This window comes from Colletes latitarsis, chromosome 4 (genome assembly GCF_051014445.1).
Source record: "Colletes latitarsis isolate SP2378_abdomen chromosome 4, iyColLati1, whole genome shotgun sequence".
Taxonomy (NCBI): Eukaryota; Metazoa; Arthropoda; class Insecta; order Hymenoptera; family Colletidae; genus Colletes; species Colletes latitarsis.
In genome coordinates this window covers 30,300,897-30,323,763 of record NC_135137.1, presented here as the reverse complement: position 1 = coordinate 30,323,763, position 22,867 = coordinate 30,300,897, and the positions used below count along the sequence as shown (strand labels likewise).

General features: G+C 41.1%; 1 protein-coding gene across 7 annotated transcripts in view; it reads right to left on the bottom strand.

Moving 5' to 3' along the window:
* The window catches only part of Rbp6 (RNA-binding protein 6), a 1,141,481-nt gene that overhangs the window by 777,740 nt on the left and 340,874 nt on the right, over positions 1–22,867 (bottom strand). The gene's annotated exons all lie outside the window — the stretch shown is intronic.

Genomic DNA, 22,867 nt, shown 5'->3' with positions numbered 1-22,867 from the left:
TTCGAGTATTCAAAGAGGGAAAAGTATATAGATTGGCTTTAGCCGTGTTCACAATACGAATCCCCATCCAGTCGCGAACAATAAGAAACGCCATCTTCTGGCACGCACTTCACAAGGCGATGTAGAAAAAACTGCGCGAGAAAACGAGGAGGAAATACGTGTCCTGGGGGGAACGAATGTCCCTTGGTCGGCTGGACGAAAGCAGAAAATAACAGAGGGAACAATTTGAGAGATTACAGAGGCCCGTGCCGGTTTCCAATCGGTTGGACCCGGCCGCATACCGCAGGCCTGCCTCTCTTTCAGCCTTCCCGCGTGGCCGGTTCCCTTTTTCCCTTCGTTGCCCCGTTGTTGGTACGAACCGACGTCTACCGGCCGTTTTGCATTTTGTGTTCTGCATTTTGCGTTTTGCCACGCGCGCGCGTCCGACAAATTTACCGTAAATAATGCGAGCGTTCGCGTTCCGGCGGCCTATACCGCGCCCGGCTACCGCCGCACTGCAGAAACGAATGGCCACGGTGCTCAACTTATATGTATGCATCTATGGCTACACGTCATACATCGTCGCTCAAAAGTTTTGGTCATAAGTCAGACTCCGTCGTTTCGACGATCATCTTCAGTTTTACTTACAGTTCCTCGTGTTCGTACACTATAAAGGTCATTCGCTATAAACGAGAAAAGAATTTTTTATATTCTCGTCTCGTTAAAATTCACAAATCTTAATCAAATTTATTTCCCTCGACGTCTCAACTCGAGAATTAATTTTTCTAGTTTCCTATAGTGGTAAAATTGTTACTCATATGTGGGAGACATGGCAGTCAAAGTGTTAAGATGATAGACTGACTTCAGTACACATATTTATGGCGACCCCTTCGTTTCTATAGATAAACATATACGCTTCTCATCCGAGCGTCTAAGGCAGGGCCTGCTATTATAGAATTGCCTTACCGATCTAGCAAACACGCCACCTATTTAAATAACTTTCATAGATTAAGAATTCCCGATGGTTTACAAACCTAAAACAGCCTGAAAATAATACAATCAAAATCACACGATCATTTTCAAGCTACAAAAGTCATTCACCTCCTTCCTTACTTACACGAGTAAACAACTGATGGGATCAAAAACTAGCCTCGTATTCGCTAGATAAATCGGAAGGAAGCCACACACGCGCGTCCTCCAAGCCCTGCCTGCTTTCATCTTTCACACTCTATCTAACGTCAACGACTGGTGAAGCCCACCACAGAGGTACGCGGACTTGGCGAAGTACAAACGACGTAGGTGTCCAACGGAGCTTTCGATGCGCATTGTACGGGGCTGCGCGTGTGGTCGGTGCAGAAATGGCGCGCGATTGTGCATTCGATGTACGTGCAGGTGATGCGACCCGACGCGACGAGATATATCCACGGGCTTTCACGGCACGCCGCGTGTACACGGAGGTCCTCTGTAGGTGCTTCGTAGCTTCGTCTCCCTGGGCCCTCCAACGCATCCCTTTCCCTTCCCATCTCGTTTGCCTGTAACCGGTTATAGATTTGCTCGCGTACACGCGACTGCACTTGCACGCACGTGCAAGCGACGCGTCGGCTCACGGGCTCTGACGTACGAGGATTCCAGGCTGATCCGTCTTGATTTAGAAGCAGACTACGCGCCGCGCACACTCTCTGCCCCTCTCTATCTATCTTTCGCGGAGATACCGACGATCCGAATTGAATGCCAGTTGCGGAATTAATTCGAGCTGCGTCTGTTTGATTGCGATTCGATTGGATTCGCCCTAACTCGCTCGAAAGATTACCGCTGTCTGTTTGCCAGCTACGCTCGCCCGGCACGCGAGACGCGGCTTCGCGATTAGGGACGTATGTTGTTCCGGGAGGGCTGCTTATTATTTTGGGAGGCTTGTTACCGTGTCTTGGGCAACGTTAACCTGTAAACGGGGCTACGAAATTTGACGCCCTATTCCAGCTTACTGTTTATCTTGTACGGAACAGGATGGTTGGTGACACTCATGGATATATAATACTTGGTTAAGTGCTGAGCATATTTAAAGATAATATCAAGGGGAGTGTTGTACGGTTGACGTTCTAGCGACCGTGACTAGGACTCTTATCAACTGACAGATGCCTTCGTACACCTTCTAACGTAGTTCTCATCACAGATGAGACCTTATGGACTTTCGTGGCCCAATCTGACAACCATACCGAACGGACAATTTCTCAACAAAATTAAGAAATTTCAAATCGTTCTGAAAAAATTAAATTTGGTTGCAGGGGTCAATTACAATCATTTTTGGTCAATAGACATACCTCGAAATCCTACGCGTTTTCGAGAAAAAAATTCAAGTAGATGCTGATATTTTTCGGCGAAATTGAAAAGTTTCAAATCATTCTGGAAAAATTATTTTTGGTTACAGGGTCAATTAGAATCATTTTTGGTGAACGGACATACCCCCGAAATCCTACGCACTTTCGAGGGTATATAGATGATCGGTCGAGTGTTTGCAAAAGAGCATGATCACGTAACAGTTGCTCTTGCATCAAATCTCTACAATTAAATATACCAGTTGCTACGTAATTCTAAAAAATTTGACAACTATTTAGATCGCGACAAAAGTTGAGATAAAATTATGAGAATAATAATTCTTTTCTATACAACGACTACATTTTGATCTAACCGCCAAAGAATTCTCCGTAGAGGAAACGACGAAGGCTAGATTTCTTTTCAGCGTCGATACGCGTGAGCAAAGAACGAGAGAGAATAAACGTCAGGTACGGGGCTCGCGATTCAACGACAGGAGGGGAACACGAGAGCATTTCGTCAACATTTCTGGCAGCAAGTCGGTCGCAAGATTTCCATCTGTCACGAGAGGATGCCGGCTAAGAGGCAGATAGGGGCGGAGAGAAGGAACGTGAAGGCGAGAAAACGTTTTCAAACATCCGGCGTAGCCTGCATCTCGAGCAAAGTGAGACGTCTTAGACGTTGACGGTGGATGGTCGTCGACGTGGAAGCAGGCGCGTCTGAATCCTGGGGGAAGCTCGAGAAAGCACGGGAGAGAAGAAGGTGGGGCTCGAGGGGTGTTGGAAACGAGGCGACGAGGGGATTCCAACGGGAAAGGAACGTAAGACAGAAGCGGATGCGAAAGCAAGAGAGGTGGGTCCCGCGAGAAGAAGCCACGTCGACCGTGGGGTAGTTTATTTGGACACTGATTTGAAGCGAACGCTCGGAAATTTGACATTCCCGCCAACTTTCCACGGCGAGGCCAGCTTACCGTATGCTTCCAGACCAGTTTCTGGGAACGGGTTACCCGTCGAAATATTTCATATTTTTTGGAAGGTCAGCGCTGGTCAAATCTTCGAATACGTAAATGGAGCACGAATGAATTTTATAGAATCGTCGCCGCTTCGACAGGTTTCACCCTCCCTTCCTCGGCCCTCCTCGAATCCCAATGGAAATTATTACGAATGCTGGGAAAGTCGTATTTGAATTTTACGATCCGAGTTCTTACGGTTACTGTTTGAGACTTTCAGATTTGGGATATTCAAATTCCGCTATATTTTTTGTTTCTTCAAACTATTCCACATAATATCAGCAACCAATAGAGATCTCACCTTATATTTAATCAGATTTAAGTCTTTCTTTCCCCTCGTATTATAAATTCTACATTTTGAGGATAATTACGAACAAAAAATCGAACCTCCATGAAATTGAATTTAAATATGAGTCCATCGTATTCTCGAAATGTTAAATAGTATTCCCGTTGGTCTCAACGAAGTACGCAGTATTGTTGACCGAACGTACGAGAAATGGATCTTCATCACTGACTGAGAAGAATCCGACACCTGGAACGCCAATGAGTCGCGCCATTCTATGTATAACCCGAGTCCCGCTTCGCTTTGACATCCCCAGCGAAAGAGACCTCTTGACCCAGCGCATCTTTATTAACGCGCAATCCCGATTTATTTCTGGATCGATTAATCCTTCCACGCGGTAAGCGTCTACAGAAAGAAAACGAAAGCTTCGCGGAAGTCTGTCGTACGGGCCACATTTGTAACGGCCATTTTGGCTCGCCGCGTTGGATGCCGCCTCGTCGTTTTACACTCCGGCCACTTATGCGGAAACAGTGAATGGGGAATAATGAATAGAATCGTTTCGCGATCAGAACCGTCCGGGGAGCTCACAATCGCCCCGCGAACTGAATAGCAACGAAGCGTATGAATCTAAATTTATCGCATGATCGATTGTTTTTCTCAAGAATCGCTAATTTTATTCCGCCAACATATTTTTCCAAGACTTTCCATAAGCTTCGAAACAGTTGTGCATTCTATCTTCTCGTATCTCATATTTTGTTCCGTCGAAGTAAAACATTTTTAATCCTTACATAAATGCGAATAGTTTCGTGTCTGGTTCATGGAGTATGCATGCAGTACGCATTTGCTACAAAGTCGAGAGGTAACTAAGGGTTAACCTCCACATGTTCCACTGTAGCTTTCCTGAATTTTGCCTCGTGCAATTACATCTGCTAATATTCCAATACCGTTAAACCTGAGTGCAACATTACAGTTGCAGCTGATGCGCTTCTCTGCAAATTCAAATTCGATACAACGTTCTATATCAATGTCGTTGAATTCGATACGCGTTGCTGGGATATTTACTTTCCCCGTGTTCGTTATAACGGTAACAGAGGTTGTACAGTGCGAACACAGTAACACTATTTAATATTTTTAAAAAGCTACGCAAATAAGACAAAGCCATTCTTGTTTCTTTAAAATATTTGTTCATTGAAGAATTGAATTAGTACTGTTCCAAAATACTTATTCCTATCTCTAATACACCCCAAGAAGAATATCTGGTATAACCATTTAGTCAGAAGATCACGAACACTTTATCTACCCCCTGGCCAGTTTAATACCAAGGGGTTATGACTCAGAACGATTTCACGCTATGAATCATAAGGAAAGGTGCTTACACGGCACCAACTCCAAGCAAACTTGCTTTTCCTCTGAAGTCTATTTTATTTCAGACATCCCGTAAACAAACTAAAATATTTTAAATTACGTTTCGTTTAGTTCCGTAGAATTAACGGCATTATCGGCTATTGGTGAAAGAATCTATATTCCCTCTGCCGCGAAATAACATTCTCATATTCAATATCCTGCGTTAAACGATATTTCGGTATTATTGTCCGTGAGCGGCGCTCCGTAAAAGCCCTCGACAACTATGCAATATCCAGTGTGTATCGTTTCCTAACTCTTACAGAAAATTTGTGGTCGATCGTTGTGCTGCGGGAGGACGACCAGAGATAACCCCGAAAATTGTCGAAATCGTTATCGGTGGTGTTGCAAACGCGCCACCGGCGATGATTGACTTCGGCTCGGATCATTACCGAACTGACGCACACGGCTGCGCCCTGATAACGGTATTATCGACATTTGCCCCGTTTCGTTCTCTCTGTTCGCCACCACCGGCCAGTTACGCGTTCTAACCCGCTGTTTATTTTTCTACGCGATCCGCGAGAAACGCGGCGGACCGGTCTTTGACAAACCGCGAGATAAAAATGAGTATTCGCCATCCGCCGGACAAAATGAACACATTTGATATACAGACACGAGAGGCGTTACGGGTATTAGGAGCCGCGAAACGCGACGATTATGCGCGCGAAAACCGTGATCCGATTACGCGCGCGGGAAGAATGAATTCTAGGCCGACAAGCCGCGGCGAACGACTCTGAATTCGGAGACGTAAGCTGAATTAACTCTGCCGCAGCACGCTTCATTTTACGCTCCATTTTCCCCTATTTCATCTTTTATTTCCACTCGCGTCAGGGATGGTCTTTCGTCGTTTTTTAATATTTCCGCCTTCGCGTTTACATCGATGTTTAGTTAGTGGATTTAAGATTTTAGGTTTGGTCAAAGTAGAAAATACATAGTGAACCGAGAATTTTGTGTGCATGCGTGGATATGTAGGGTTGTGGTTGGCACGTTCAAGTTCGATAGAAAAATGAAATTTTTAGCGATATCTAGTTTTCACGATACAAAATACAGCGCCGCGCCCGGAGAATAATATAGGAATCGCAAATGTGAAATTAGAGAGAACTAACAGGTGCTCTTTATTGATATACGTGTAGAATGGAACCAGTTACCGATTCTAATGCATTCTATGGTATATCGAACTCACGCTCGACGTTGAGAAATCACAACTTTGAACGTTCAACGTGTATAACTTTGGACTCTCTAGTTCGTACAGAGTCGACAATTCGTGTACGTTTCTACGTGAATTGTTCGTGCCATTGAGCCATTGCCGCTATATACTATTAAAGGAAAGTCGTGCAGTGCCGATCAAAGTTACTATATTCGCTTATTTTACTAGATAAGAACACTTTTCTTCGAGAAACAAACGAATAAAAACAGTTATGCATAAACTTAGTAAAGTGTTATATGAATATGTTAACATCGAGCGTGTTAAAATTTTTTGTTTAATTTCATAAAAACACTTTCCCTTATTAAGCTCCGTTTATAATACAAACTACTGTTTTATGATATAATAAAAAAAGCATAAAGCGGATATTGCACGACTCTTATCGAACAAATTTGATCATTTTGTTATTATTCGCCGCAAAGACTAGTCGTTAAATAAATACACAGTTCACGCGTAATACTAGTCAATATTTCCCAATTTGCAGCGAAGATAGAGAAAACATCGATTAACCGGTAAAAGCGTTTAAACATTGATACAAAAAACCGTGTTAAAAATTTGCTAGATATTTTTCCCCGGCAGATTTAACGAGCGAAAAAAAAAACATTGCGTTCATATTTTCAAATATTATTTCACTCTATCGTTAAATTTCATACGAACGAATAGTTTTGCCTGGAATAATCGAGCGAATTTTTGTATCGATATCCGGCTCGCGCGGGAAATTTAGCTTTTGTCTTTTACCGCTGGCCAAAAGCGTTCAAACACGTTCGACGTATTACATTGAAAGCTTTCTCTTCGCGGTGGAAAAAGGAAGGCAGAAAAGGATCGAGTGTCGAAAGTTAAACGGCCATCGAATTTACAGTAAATCTCGCCCCGGAGCTTTTAGTACTGGTCGCAGATAAGGCAAACGCGTTAATGGATTTTTCCCGAGCGCGGAAACCTTTATCCCAGCCTGTTCGAACAGTTTCTGCGGACCTACGCACGTCGAATAAACACGACAACCTAATTCAAATTGGCTTATCGCGTCGGTTCACGGTAAAGATTTTACGCGGAGAAGGTACCTGTCGTTCTCAAGTTTACGGAACCGATCTCGAAAAGTACGAAGAACACTATCGACTGCAATCACGTACACGTATCCGCGCGTGCGTTGTATACAATAAGTTTCGCGCCGAAGTCCCGAGGGACAAAGTTCCTATCGCAGATTCTACCGTACGGCGACGGCATCGCGAACGACTTGAACGATATCGGAACAAGAATACCGTGACGAGCTCCGAAACCACGTATTAATTCGCCTGGACAACTCAATTTTCGCTCGTGTTCGCGGAAATACGAATAACATGTATTCTCAATCGAAGAAAACAGATATTAATATTAAATATTAAACGAGAATTAACGAACTTCAGAGATTTAGCTTATTTTTGGTACGAGTTTTATTACGTAAGGATAGTGAACTTAAAAAATGAAGCTACAATTCGTATCGATGAGAAGAAGTCGTGGAAAAATAAAAGTTGATTGACTATAACGGAAGTCTGGTTGTTGCTGTGATTTTTAATTTATTATTGTGACTTGAATTTTGTATTCGTTGAGATAGAATATTTCTATCAATTCTCTTGGCGAATAGGAACTAGAGTTATGAAACGATATGTGGCGATAGTTCTCGCTCTCGCCGGCAGAGGGCTATGCTCCACATGTACCTCTCTCACAAGTATTCGACTGACCACGCGATGGTGTCGCAGATAGGCCCTGTTAGGGTTATTGATGAGTCCATTAGCAGGCCCAGGACCAATGATAGTTGGTTGAAAAGACTGAACCTCCTTTAATAGAAACGTACTCAATACTACAAATTACATTATTATACGATTCAAACGTAAGACGCTCACTTTAAATATTCAGTCAAGTTTGGGAGGTCCTCGACAATAAAACGTTATGTAAAGATAGACAAAAGGTTGAGAACTGCTGATTCAGAGGATGCATGTAAATTCGGCGACACTACACTCGAATTACTCAATAAGTATCTATGAGTGCCAAAGAAGCATAGTACGGCGACTACGATAATTCGTATCTCGGTATCCTCGCGATCTCCGGATAACAAGGTCTTAAATAACTACCTTGCGATATCTGATCCGGCTGAAAAATAACGCGATAAATCAAGGAAATCTTCGACAGTGCATAGCGACGCCATGATTTCATCGCGAAAGAGGAGAGAATATATGAGCGAAAGGATTCGTCGAGTCACGACTCGAGGACGCGAACGTGCAAACAACGTGCAGGGGCCGCGTCTGCAACGAGAAGAAGACGGTAGTCCGACCGAGGCCAGCTAAAAGAGCCACTCCACTGGCAAAACAATCAATTATCAAGGAAAGTTTCGAAAGCAACCGGGATCCGTTCGACTCTTTCCTCGGGTCGAAAGCCGATTTTTGCGATCAGTTTCGAAAGGGCGGACCAAGGGGGAGTGAGAGAACGAGAGAGAAAGGATCGGCTACTTTAACCGAACTCCTGGAAAGTTTCTCGTACGAACCGGCCAGCCCCTGGTCCACCCCGCCGCTCCTCCCATCATCCAGCCAGCCGCCACCTTGCGACCCTCCAGGCAAGGGAATTGATTCGTGTTCCGTACTTTGCGCGATTACGACGACCCTCGAATATAAATCGACAGCACCGACGGACCCGACAGAGATGGGTTTTAGTCGTCGCGCGGCGCGGGATCGAACACTGCCGATGGGACGGGGCGCGTTTAATTGCGGAACGAAAAAATTGACAAGCACGACGATTGCGACGTCGCGGCGGATCGACTCGAGGAGGAGCTCGTGCTCACTCAGACCATCGACGACAAATGAGTTTCACGGCCAGAGGAGGGTGGAAAGGATTTTCTTTGGTCCATTTCGCGTGTCGTTAAGCGTACATATTTTTAAGTTGTTATGGACGACCGATGCCTTCAAATTCAATTAAAAATTCGACGCATAGAAAAAGGTACCCATCGTGGAGCTTTCGTCAACGTTTCGGGTTTGGAACGTACATAGTGCGTCTCTGTACATTCGATTATCTTCGAAAGTGTTGATGATATTGGAGAATGTTTGAGACAAAAATTAAATGGGTTTGAGGGGTGCATGATCTGCTCGTAATTTTTTCTTTCATGAGTAAATATGTTGGAGAACGTACGAATTAGTACTTTTTTAAAATCGAATCGTAGAGTTTTTAATACGTTATTCGATATAATTAGTAATTTCTTGGAGGAAACTATTGAACCATTTATTGTGAAAAATAATTAGTTTAAAAGATATTTTAACGTAAATATTGTAGCTTTCTAATTATTAAGTTGAAATATTTTTTAATCCAGTATTAATTCGTTAAAAAATATTAAATGTTACGAAGGAGAACATTATTTCAGAATATTTTAATGATACAGAAGAAATATTTACATTTCATTATCTTTTAAACTAATGGTACTTCGCCATAGTAATATCACTCTTAATAACACTAACTGCATTCTGTATTATTCATTATTGTGTAGTGTTTCTTGGAAAAATTTACTTTTGAAAATTTCTCACCACAGTTCTGTTGCCTCAGAATAGAAAGGTGAAGACTTTTCAATACACATAATCACAAACTACACTGAAGAGCAAAGGGTAAAATTTTACAAGTCAATTCATGACCCTCTTCAGGTATAAACATAAATGAAAAGAAAATTGTTTAAAAGTGAAAAATAGACAAATTACAGCGAGAAAAAGCAACGAAATACAAGGAATTCTATATAAAAAGGAAGAAAACAAAATTGTTTTGCCTGAATTTGTTTTCCAAACTCGAAACGAATAATTTTTACGAACGAAGCTTGGCACGCTTCGTTTCATTCGTATTTAATCTAATACTAACTCGACGGAGCAGAAGTTTTTCCTCGATCATTATTTAATAATAAATGGTAATCCAATTCCAAATTCCAATTTCCAATTTCTTTTGTATTTCAATATAAAATTGTTAAAAAGTAAAGTCTCGCGTACGGATGAAGTTCGAATTGTAACTAGGGAAAAATGAATTTGAATGGAAATCGTTTATAGAATTTTCGGGCGATTTCTCCTCTGCTGAATAATTTATACGTCTGCGGAAACTAACGCCGCGCGTGTCGCGTCCCTGTGCTGAATACCTTCGGGCACGATCGTTTATTGACGTATGAAAAGCAAATGCGTTAAACGGATTTGTATTATTAATATTTCCGAATCGAAGAAAATAGATGCGGGCATTTTTAATGGGTTACGAAGACGCGTTTCTGCTTATTTCGTATCAAAATTTTTACATTACTTGAAAACACGAATTTCAACATTAAATTACCTTTGTGTCTATATGTAGGTAAATGAGTCGAAAATAATTCCCAGTTTTTAATATAGATCACAGTACCCACTTAAATAGAGGCTTCGTTAAAAATTTTGTCGTAAAACTATCGAGACAAAATATTCGAAGACTAAAAGAAATTTTGTAAGGTTTGTGCCAGTATTTGTATTATAATTATACAAATTAAATCAAGTATTATATATATTCTATTCGTAAAAGCAGCATTCATTTGAATTAAGCATATAGTATTGCTATTGTAAATTCGTGAAAATATCCCGTATTTTGATACAATGAATGTCTGACAACCCTTTAAGGAAGGAGACTCATGTAAAGTGAGAAGTGATATTTGACAATTTTTTTACGGTATAAGAGTTCGATGAAACTTTTTGCCGCTTTCCACATATGCTCTTTAACATTTCAAGATATAAATATTTTTTTTTCGTTACGCTTTATCGACTTTGGATGAAATAATAAATGTTATTCCTTATGCCAATGGCGTTGATCGGCGTGCAGTTTAGCTCTTGTTGCCTTTGATCTAGAATAAAAAATCGAACAATAGTTTGTTCTTCATGATAATACGTGACGTATGAACTAAAATCCTCCTTAAAAAATGCAAAATTGTCGAAGATACACGAGTCTAAACACAAAAAAATGATTCTCGCAATCAATTTCTAATTTAATTATGCGATAAACATAGTTTAAATACTTATTATTATGAAGGATGTTAGTTCATACGACGGGTAGTACTATGACGAACAAAATGGCGTTCAATTTTTTATTCCAGATCAAAGGAAAAAAATGCTAGACTGCTCATAAGGAATAACATTTATTATTTCATTCAAAGTTGATGAAACGTAACGAAAAAAAAATATTTGTATCTCGAAATCTTAAAGAATATATCTGTAAAGTGACGAAAAGTTTCATCGAACCCTTATGCTATAAAAAAACTGTCAAATATCACTTCTCATTTTACCATTAGACATGAGTTTCCCTTTAAGCAAACGTTTCGATAAAAATATAAATTATTTAAAAAATTCCCCACGTTTTCCAAAGCAAACCGGTAGCCGATAGGCTCGCGATTCGAGTCAGAAGTCGATAAAGACAAGGAAGAAAATCTGTTGCGAGACGCACATAATGGCGGCTAATGTATATTCCATTCACGGGAACCTAGTTTCAAGTGGATCCAGACTTTCTTGGTCGGCCGAGTTTATCGGCGAACGTCGTTAGCACCCGGAGAATTGGGACGCCTTAATTAACGTCGATTTCTTGGCGGAGAGTTCGAGGAAACGGCGCACAGGCAGGGGGGGTTGGAAGAGGATACAGTCGAAAATGTGTTAACGAGCGCGCAAATAGCGGCGAGCTCGCGGATGTGCGAGCGCTAAGTGCCCCGACGAAAACGTAATCGAAACTGGATTCCCAACCCCGTCCTGCGGGACCCACGCAGAAAAAGGAGCGGAGGGCCTCGTTAACACGGCCAACTTATCGAATGCTTGCGCCCAGGCTATCGGGGGGCTGCGTAAGGAAAAAATCTGAGAACTGGAAACGCAACTGTTTGCACTGCTATTGGCCGCGGCGAGCAGGATTTGCCCGGCTTAAGAGCACCGAGGGGGATCTCAGCCGCTAACCCGGGATGATGAAGCAGACTCCTCGGGGCCCCGGCTAAAAGCAAAGAAGGCGAGGCCGCTCGAGGGCTTTCGAAATTTTTTTTACCTCCCCCCAGACCCGTCAGACGCGGCCGTGGCGCTGCTTCCTGGAATATTTTCGCTCGGAAACACACGACAGACGAAGGTTTTCGGTCCCGCCGAGCGTGATAACGCACCGTTTCCTTTCCCTCTCCAGCCATCGAGCCTTTCACGTTTCGACGACAATTTGCGCCAGAATCGCCCACGCTAATTGTACTCCTATACGCTCGAAAATAACGTACTGTGCCCCGAATAATTACAGGTTCGCTATACCCACTCGCATGTTCTCTGCTCCTATCTCTACAAACGTTCTGCAACTTCTTCAAAAATTTGTCAAAAGTCACTATATTAACCCTTTGCGCACTTATATTCGAGAAGGCTATCAATCGACTAGGAATTTATTTTCATATTCAATCAAAATGAAAAGATTTTTATGAGAATATATTATAATTTAACTTTAGTAGAAAAAATTTAATCTGCATCTCACCCCGTCTAGAACAGTGATCTCGGGAACAAAACCAATCTTTTATTTTTTTTTATGTATGTACGCATATTTAAGCAGAAACTAAAAGAAAACATTGTAAAAAGGGCCCCTAGAATGAAATACTAATGTAAATATATGTATAATAATAAAATACTATATGGCGACATACGAGTGCAAAGGTTTAATAAAGCGAAATAATTTTAGGTTCAAGGTATTATTTTCAAAGAGTGCTGTACATTCTGGAGCCTTTTTCTTGAAGTTAATGTATAACTATAATTTTCAAAAATTAAACTTTGTATTGAATTTTAGATTAAATTAAACCTTTCATAGTATAATGAGTGTTGGGAAACATTTATCTGATTTTGAAAAGAATTAGATTATTGTTTTAACCCTTAATGATCCAATGTCGCCATATACGCGCCATGACGCTTCTATTCCTCAAGTAGAATATTTATTATAATAAATTCACTATCTTATTACTGAATAAGATTCAATTTTCACTGAATAAATAAATATCTTTTATTTTCTACTCGGTACATAATTTCTCTTCGCATGAAAAACAGCTTGGGCCCAGCGGTAGAAAACTTAAAATACTTCTGGACCGTTAAGAGTTAAACGATAAACGAACGTTTGATTCGTAAATCCATTAACGAACTTTTCAACCCGCCATTCTGGTAAACGAGCGAATCAAAAATTTGTATTCGTGAATAAAATTTAACTAAAGGAAATAAATTACGAGACAATCTGGAGCAGTTGCTTGGCAGCAACGCGTTAATCGTGTGAAGATCGTCGAAGAATCGATGATTTCGTCCATCTTTTCCTCCATAAATTTCTTTTACGGGCCCTGTCCGCTAAACTTGTCTGAAATTCCGATTGAAAGTTTATTCGTGAACTACGTCGCGACGACGCAGCGAGGGAAACACCAAACGAATACATTATTGGAAACTGGCTATACGTCGATTCGCCAGATTCGCGGGATAAGAATTACATTTCGACGTTGAGACGTTTCTTCGTGGATTCGGAGCACACGGGAGTCTCGAAGGACTCGGAGGACGACGGAACCGAGAAAGATAGTTGGACGCAGTTGTCCCTCGTAACACCACTCGTTACACGAGACGTGTCCAAAACTAAATTTTGCCTACGTGCCCGGCGAACGAATATGCACGACGACAGGCGGCCCCCTCGCACAATGGAGACTACAAAATCAGAGATAAGTGGCGCCCGGCGACGGAATTTAGGAATACCTTAGCGACCGGGGACAACGGGCATTAAATATGCGCGGGGAGAAACGACAACGGCCCAGAATACCCTTCGCCCTCGCCTTCTAATTTATACAGTCTCCCTGCGTTTTAATACCGTTCCACTGCAACGATATATATCTGGGTTAATTACTTCCTAAAACGTCTCCACGTTTCTCGATTGATCTTTGTTCGTTCTTTTTCTTCGAGAAATTAATTTTAACCCTCGTGTAGCCGACACCGGGTTATCGTTGACCCACCATCGCCGACTGAATCGCGAAAATAGGCAACGATAATATACAGGGTGTTCGGCCAACCCTGGGAAAAATTGTAATAAGAGATTCTAGAGGCTAAAATAAGACGAAAATCAAGAATACTAATTTGTTGATGGAAGCTTCGTTAAAAAGTTATTAACGTTTAAAGTACCGCTAGTACTGAATTTTTTTCTAGAAAGTGGGCAGGATTTCGGGGGTAGGTCCATTTAACAAAAATTATTGTAATTAACCTCCGCAACCGAAAATAATTTTTCCACAACGATTTGAAATTTTTTAATTTTGTCGAAAAATTTCACACCTCGAATTCTTTTCTCAAAAGTGGGTAGGATTTCCAGGGTATGTCTAATAACCAAAAATGATTGTAATTGGCCCCCGCAAACGAAAATAATTTTTTTTTAACGATTTGAAAAAATTGTTTTTTGCCGAAAAATTTCAGCACCTACCCCCCCTGTCGATTTTTCTTAAAAATTCGTTTTTGATTTTTAGTAATTTTGTTTGACGCCCTACAGAAAAGTTGTCTAATACTTTTTTGTAGGTACCTATGAGCTCTACTTCAGAAAAAAGTTTCATTGAAATATATTCACAATTGTAGGAGTTATGGCTGTTTGAAAATTGGACCATTTTTATGGGGTTCTTCTCATTTTGCGGGGTCAAGGACCAACTTTTCGACTATTTTTACGATTTGTACATATTCTACACTAAAATACGCGTAGTTTGCTTTTTTAAACGTTAAAATTGTCCAATCCGTTTAGAAGTTATGACGTTTTAAAGATTCGCATGAAATTTCAGGGAAGCATTTCTGGCCTCACATTAGATTTACGGTGAAGAATTTTTTTCTCGAAAATGGTTAGGAATTCGGGGGTATGTCTATTCACCAAAAATGCTTGTAATTGACTCCTGCAACTAAATATAATTTTTTTAATATGATTTGAAATTTTTTAATTTTGTCTAAAAATTTCACACCTACTCGAATTTTTATCTCGAAACTGCGTAGGATTTCGGGGGTATGTCTATTGACCAAAAATGATTGTAATTGAGCCCCGCAACCGAAAATAATTTTCCCAGAATGATTTGAATTTTTTTAATGTAATTTTTTAATAACTATTTAATGGAGCCTCAGTCAAGAAATTGATATTCTTGATTTTCGTCTTATTTTGGCCTCTAGAATCTCCCATTAAAATTTTTCCCAGGTATAGCTGAACGCCTTGTATATGTTACCAAATATGCTAAATGTTCACGATTTATTTGTAAACGTTGTATGTACGCTATGCAGATAAATAAAAAACTCGTTCATAAAATTGTACATTTTTTGAAGAAACTCCTCTCTTCCCCATACTATAAACGTTATTAGATAACACCCTGTGCGAAAAAGTTAGGTTCAAAGCACGTATAGTAAAAATTCAGCAAAGGGTCAAAGGTATCCCATACGAAAATATAGAGATTTTAACCATTCGATGCACGGAAACTTTGTGGAGGAATAAAAATTATTCCACTTGTCAGGATAGTCCATTGTTTCATTTTGCCTACCATTATTTTTGCACAACTCTTTCAACGAAGATAAATTCTTGTTGCATAAAGGGCTTGATGCTTTTTATTAATACGAATGTCTTTCCCCAAAACAAATTTCAGCATACTACATGCGCAAAATTATTATAAAATATAACAATAGACCTCTATAATGAGCTCTGCGGCGTTGGGTAGGAATCCGAGGAAGAAATGGCCAGAAGTGAAAAAGTATAGTCATTTGTCAGACGTACTGTACGCCTAATGTAGACCCTGTATCTTCCTACAGCGTTTGATACATGTACTATTTCTGAAATTGTTTCAAGACGATGTTATTGAAATTGTGAAAAGTGTATCAAGTGTATTATTTGTAATATAAAATAAAATTATATACGAAACTTGAGCAGCTGTAATGCCTACAAGTAAAATATAATAATAAATAAGCTTGGTATATAATTTTATATTACAAATGATACACTTGTTGAAACACTTGATACACTTTTCATTGACTTGAATCAAATTCAAAAGTAAATTTATATAATAATGATGTTTGACGTGTTTTAAATATTAATACATAAATTTGCTCGCATCTCAAATAAATAACAGTTCATATTCAAAACTGAAACGTTGAAGAGTGTTATTTGACACAGTGATTCTATCGATGCAAAGGGGAGACTCTAAGTTATTATTTACTTGGAAATATCGAGCGACTATAAGCTGCCATTTGCATCGGAGATACGAGTGTGGCTCGTAAACAAGGTGTTATAATATATCGATTACGGTGTCAGCCGACTTACACGGCATTCCAGAAAGCCGATCCATCGAAACCGAGTCTCGCCTTCCTGAAGTTGAGACGTTGCCTGGAATCTCGATCAACTCAAGGTTACCATTATCGCGCGAAGGAGAACCGCCGTCGTCGTTCTTCCATACCGCACTTCAAAGAACGGTTTCAAGATCCAGTTACGTGGCTTCAGTTATTCCGAAGTATCGAAGCGTGAGTGCCTGATCCGCGCCAGTAGAACGCCTTCTCCGGTAACACGCGAAGGTACTCATAAGCTGTATCGAACACTTTTGAACGTGAAATCGATGAAATTCAATCACGCGAACGTTAGAGTGACTTTTCCTTGTGTGCCAAATATCTCTCAGGCACGATTCCACCGTTCAGAAATCAAAGTTACGCGATATTTTAAGAAATGCTACCATTATCTCTCCGCGGAAATGTATTCAAAATATAAAAAAACCCCCAATCGATCGTCTCTCGAACTATCAATTCTCAGTTTTAAAGCTGCAAAGACAACACTAAATAGAGAAAAATTGCATGGAGAAAACAATATTAAGCTTTAAGTAAAATCATGAGGAAATTTGGATCGCCCAATTTCTCGAAAACATTAAAATATTTTCCTCCTCAGGGTTCCTTCTCTCCAAAACACAGTACTTTAAATAATATCACTTCCGTTGTAGAGAAAACGGATTATCGGGCCTGTAACAATAATCGTAACAAGTTTGTTTTTACTTCTAACGAACGATGTTTCGAAACGCAACGTTTTACCGTTCCTGTTACTTATTGTACGGAGCCCGAAGCTCATCGACAAATGATATTCCCTCCGTGCACGCGGTAAATAAATACGCGATAAACTCTTGATGCGCCTGTACGTGTCTTGCATTTCATTACATGTCCGAATAACCGAACGGGCAACGTTTCAACGTTGTAATGTTTTTATTGGGCGCGTTTACACGGGGCAACGTCGAACGGTTAATGTTAAAACGCAAATGTTTATTATCGCTTTCGGATCGAATCCGAACCGGGGAAATTCACGTTCGCCGATCGCGAATTCGAACTCGTCGAAGTGATAACGTTACCGAGGAATGTATAATGATGCTGTTTCGCAGTAATTCAGCCGCGGTGTTATGCAAAACGCGGGCAATTGTAAACGTTTCGCTTCCTTGTGAAACTTAATCAAATCCTCGTTCTGACCACTGAAAATACAAACGATACCTTGCAAAAGGTAATCGACTCTCTGATCCATTAAACGAGAACCGTTGAACAAGGCAACAGTGTTGCAGAACTTTATTAGATTATAAAGTACATATGTAAAATTTAACACATTAAATAATTAAAATTTTAGGAGAAAGATCGATTTTGCTTTCGAAATTTATGTATACACGAACGTAGTTTTCTAAAATGTATTAATTCAATTTAAAATAGAACGAATGCTTAAATTATTATAAACATAAACAGAAGCAGCGATGACTGAGCGAATAATGATTCTACATACTTTCACACGAGAAATCATAGTAAAATATTAAAGTACTATATGTTTTCGCTAGAAACGAAAAAGTTTTCGACGCGACGGGATCTTTTCTTCCGCGAAGACAAACATCTTCGTAATGTAAACAACGCGATCCGTATTGTTACGGAAGATAAAGTCTACCGTTTCGCGGTTTGCTTTGGAATCGTCACTTTAATAAAAGCTTCCCGGGTTTTTGGATAGAAAGAGACGAATTAGACAGCGGTTAATTAAGCCAATTGAATCCCTCCACTCGATGGAAAGTTCCCCGCTGGCCGAAGGGAATTAATTTCGGCTAAAAAGTTTCGAAAAGGTTGATAATTAATCACCCGGCGAGCTCTTTTTCGGCCACGGAAGACGGAAAACTCAACCGGAAAAGAATAGTTGAATCGAGAACCATGGAATACGAGTAATTCCACCTCGACGATCCGAATTACGTAGAACGCGTTCGATTTTCCTGTCAAACGTAGAAACGATCTCAAAATCGAAGAAGAAAACGCTCGTTTACGACGATCTTCTATTTGCAGACGGGGCAAATTGTACAACTTTGAACACGGACAGTTCCACGAAGATAACTCGAAGAAGCAAGGTGAGGTGGATTTGCAACTTACAACATAATCTCTCTCTGACAGGTACAAAGGGCAGGGAAGATGGGTTTATTGGAAGACAAGAAAGCTGGGAAGAAGTGCCAGGATCGTTCAAACTTCGGCCACGCATTAATTAACGCCAAAACTCTGGATCTAGGACGAAACGCCACGATGCTGTTGCTCGAGGAAATAAAAAAAATATTGGTTCGGATAAACTGTTACGGCGATATCGATTCAATTTTTATTTTAAACGAAATGGATTTGTTTATTAGAAGGAAAATTAAATTTTATTCATTGCGTAGCTAAATCACATAAATAAATGGATAAATTGTATCGTCAAAATAGTTATTACTTCCTATTAAAATAGTAGTAGTTTCTTTTAAATTATATTGAGTGCTGATTTTGTTCGTAATACTTCTTCGTTAAATTAGCGAAAATGTGCAAAAAAATTACGACAATACGACGAACTCTAACTGCGCCAATATCCTACTTACAGACGTAGAAAATTCGCGGAACTTCGAACGCGGACAGTTTGATGAAGATAACTCGAAGAAGCAGGAAGGGGTGGATCTGTAACCTACGATGTAATCTCCCCTCGAAGGGGACGAAGGACGCGGGAGGAAGGGTCTACGAGAGAGCAAGGAAGCTGGCTGGAAGTGCTGGGCGATCTTTCGAACTCCAGACTCGCATCAATTAACGCCAAAACTCTGAAGGGGACTTCAAAGAAGATGGCTGGTCCATTATTCGACCATCGCGACTCACCCTCGCTGCTGTCGTTTCCGGTCCGGCTTTATCCGGCTGAATGGCATCCACTCCAAAAGGAGAATCGCTTTGGACAATAATCCGAATCTTCGCCCTTTTACGCTGGGCCTATCACGGTAACGATCCTATCCTCGTTGCAAACGCGCGTAAACGACCGACGAGACGACGTTTCTCGGGCCACGGAAGGGGGCGTTCTTTTCATCCTGCGGTTTTTCAAATCAAACCTTCGAAGGAATCGGAGACATCGAAGTAATTGCCTGGACCGTTCTGCTGGATTCTGATTAATATTAAGCTGCAAGATGCTGCCGCAATGAGAAAAACAAACGTAGGTAATCGTATGATTGAATTTGTCTCAACAAATGCTATTATATTATGAACAAAATATATGTGGCCTACCTATACAAAAATTAGTTGTACCACATAATTTGTCCCTTTAAATAAAACAACATTTTTTATACCTTCAATACCTCATGAGATATTCCACCATTCGTATTTAAACGTAACACCCTGTATATTGAAGCAACTGCACCTTTCTCGCAAGCACTCGACCGATCATTGTCCATTTATCTCACGAAAATTCAATTTACTTTCTGTGGGTGTGTATAAGGTACTTGTTAAGACGAGTAAGGTATGAAATTATGTAGAAGTACGGACAAGTAAGATAATAAAATTTGAAATTCAACGCATTGTGTTATCAAAGGATTGTTTTGACCCTTTCGTCGCGAGCCTAGGCAAATACCAATAAATTTAAAGAACGTAAGGGGGTGTTATTCTCCCAACGGTTAAATCGAGAAGCCCGGAAGTAACGAAACAACAAAAATCAATTCTCCCGTAGCGAGTTCCCTCATCGCGTGCGATAAGAGTATCGTTCCGCAAAACACACTCTTCGGGGCACTCGTGGAATCGAGAGGCGCACAGGCGGCTCCGTCCGTTTGCGTGCGATCGCGCGGCGCTCTAAGAACGCTTCCGGCAATGTTCCGTTACGAGGAGAGCCCGATTTAAAAGAAATCGCGTTGCGCCGAGCTCTTAAGCGTCTGCTTCCGGCCGTGCATCGGATCTCCCTCGATCGAGATCGCGGCGTCTCGGTTCCGGATTATATTTTCGTTCAGCCGCGGATCGTATCCGTGCCGGGAAATATTTCCCATCGACGGGGATCGGTTCCGGTGGATATCTATGATTAGCGTGCGCGGAAGTGGCTGGCCCGTGGAAAAAAGGAGAAAACGAACGCGAAGAAGAAGCAAGAACGGAGCAAGACGAGAATTCCCAGTAGGAGGGGGACGGAGAGCGCATCCAGACAGATAGATAGGAACCCCCGCTGCCGTCGATGGTGGACGAGAGACGAACGAAGAAACGGGGGGCTGCACGGGTGCCAGGAAAATCGGCCCGGCGAAAATAAGCTTAATCTCGCTGAGTGAAATCGCTGCCAAATGTAATGCATCTCCTGTCGATGAGGGTGCCCATCGCGAGAACCAGCCCCTTTTCTGACGCGCGAATCGACAACGCGGCTGGTACACCAAGTGGACCGAAAACTACCTCCCCCCCTGGGTTACCAACCGCCGAGCCTCTCCTTTTCTTTCGTCTTTCTGTGTTCCCGGCGTTTCGACTCCCCCCTCGCCGAGCAATCTCGTATCGGCGGATTAGCGTGCGCGGAATCGCGGCGAAACGAGGACGAGGGCGAAAAAAAACTCTAGGTCTGAGGATCCAAAGAGGACGAGGGACGAAAAAAATGGGGATAGAACGCAGTAGGGGGGAGGAAAGAGCAGGAGGAAATCCGCAAGCGGCGCGTGTTTCAAATATTTTATTTCTGCTTGCGTTGGCAAAGCCCCGCGAACGTTACCGCATCTCTGTCCGTCGTTCTGTATTTCTCTTTTATAGGTACGTACGGCCGCCAATAAAATTCGGGCGGCTACCATCGGCAGCGTAGCGGGGGAGGGAGGCACGTCGGCGTCGATCTTTTGATCGGGAAAAATCTCGCCAAAAAGGGAACGCGGCACCAACGTCGGGCCAGTCCATTTACGTTCCGCTTCATTCCGGGCACGGACACCTCGATAGAGAAGATATCGGAACCGCCTACGTGCCGCGGATCATTGGATCATTTTTCTGTCTTATACGTTTTGCCGGTGAAATTAGCGTTTGCGGGACCGTCGCGTAAACGGCAACGTGAGTCGCAGGTCAACGGTTTCCACAGCCGAACTGCGAATAAATCATTTCGCTGACGATAGTATCTTTCGGTGTTCGCGAAGAAAATGTGACTGTAAAGTCATCTGATTGTTGTGAACAATAGTTTATAGGTCGCGTAATACTTGAGGGCTCAGACTTGAGAACCGTTTGTGGTCTATGAAAGTATCAGATGAGAAAGTTACTTTCCTTTGTTATAATAAAACTAGAGTCAAGATTCTTAGAATGAACACCTGTGATTCGTAAGTTGAACATTTCTATCCCCCTTGAAATCAGCGAAGCGTCTGGTGTCGAATTTCGCCTCCGCTGTACGAAAGATGAACGCGTTAAAGCAATGCTCATTTTGAGAATCATCACTGTACAGCATGTGTTTCAGTAATCATAGTACAATCGAGAACGTTTTTCGTGCAAAAGCAAGTTGAAAATATACAGTATAATTTTGTGAAACTTATTTGCTGTAGAGAAACACAACTTTAAAAATCTATAAAGCGAAATTTAATCTGATTACACGTGCGACGATACGCTTGTATGTAATCACGCGGTAATTACCCGAAAATTAGACAGCTATTACACGCTTTAGAGATTTATGATTAAGATTACACCGCAATTAGACGGTAATTACCGTGTGATTATATGTAATCGGATCACAGTTTGCCTAACTCTGCTCGAGACAGTTATACTACAGTACAAATGGGTTTTAAATTTTATATATGGTTTTCCAACCGTTTTACTACTCTGTGTTAAAATGTATAATACAAACTTTCACGTACATTTCAATTATAAAAGAATTACCCTTCCCTGAAATCATGCGTTTCGCGCTAAACGACAAGTTTCAATTTAAGAATAAAAAAAGTGATGTAGTACTTTGGATGGAATTTTTTGAAGAATAGTTATAATAGGAATAATTTGTGATTCACATGAATTGCACTTAAGATTTTTCTGATTTCCACGAAATTACACTGTGTTTATTTCAGTCTGACATTTTGTAATGTTTTAATTTAAGAAAAAAAAAGAGATGCACTTTGGAAATTTTTTACACGAGAGTTATAAATACGAATAATTTGAGATTCACATGAATTGCACGATGTGTTACAGTCTGTCATTCTCTAACGTGAACGTTACGAATACTCGAGTTCGTCACCGGAAGTTTGACTGGAAAATTTCGATGCACCGTACGTCGAAACACGCAAAATGGACGAGCTGCGAAGATTCCAATCGACTCGTCTAATTTTGTACGCTGCAAAGAAGGGAGAATTGACAGTTATATAAAATATCATTCGCGTGTTCCTATTCTGTTTGGTGTCTATAAGTTGCCTCCCTTGCGGCACCACCTGCCGGTCGATCGTATCTACCAGGAAACGTTGGTC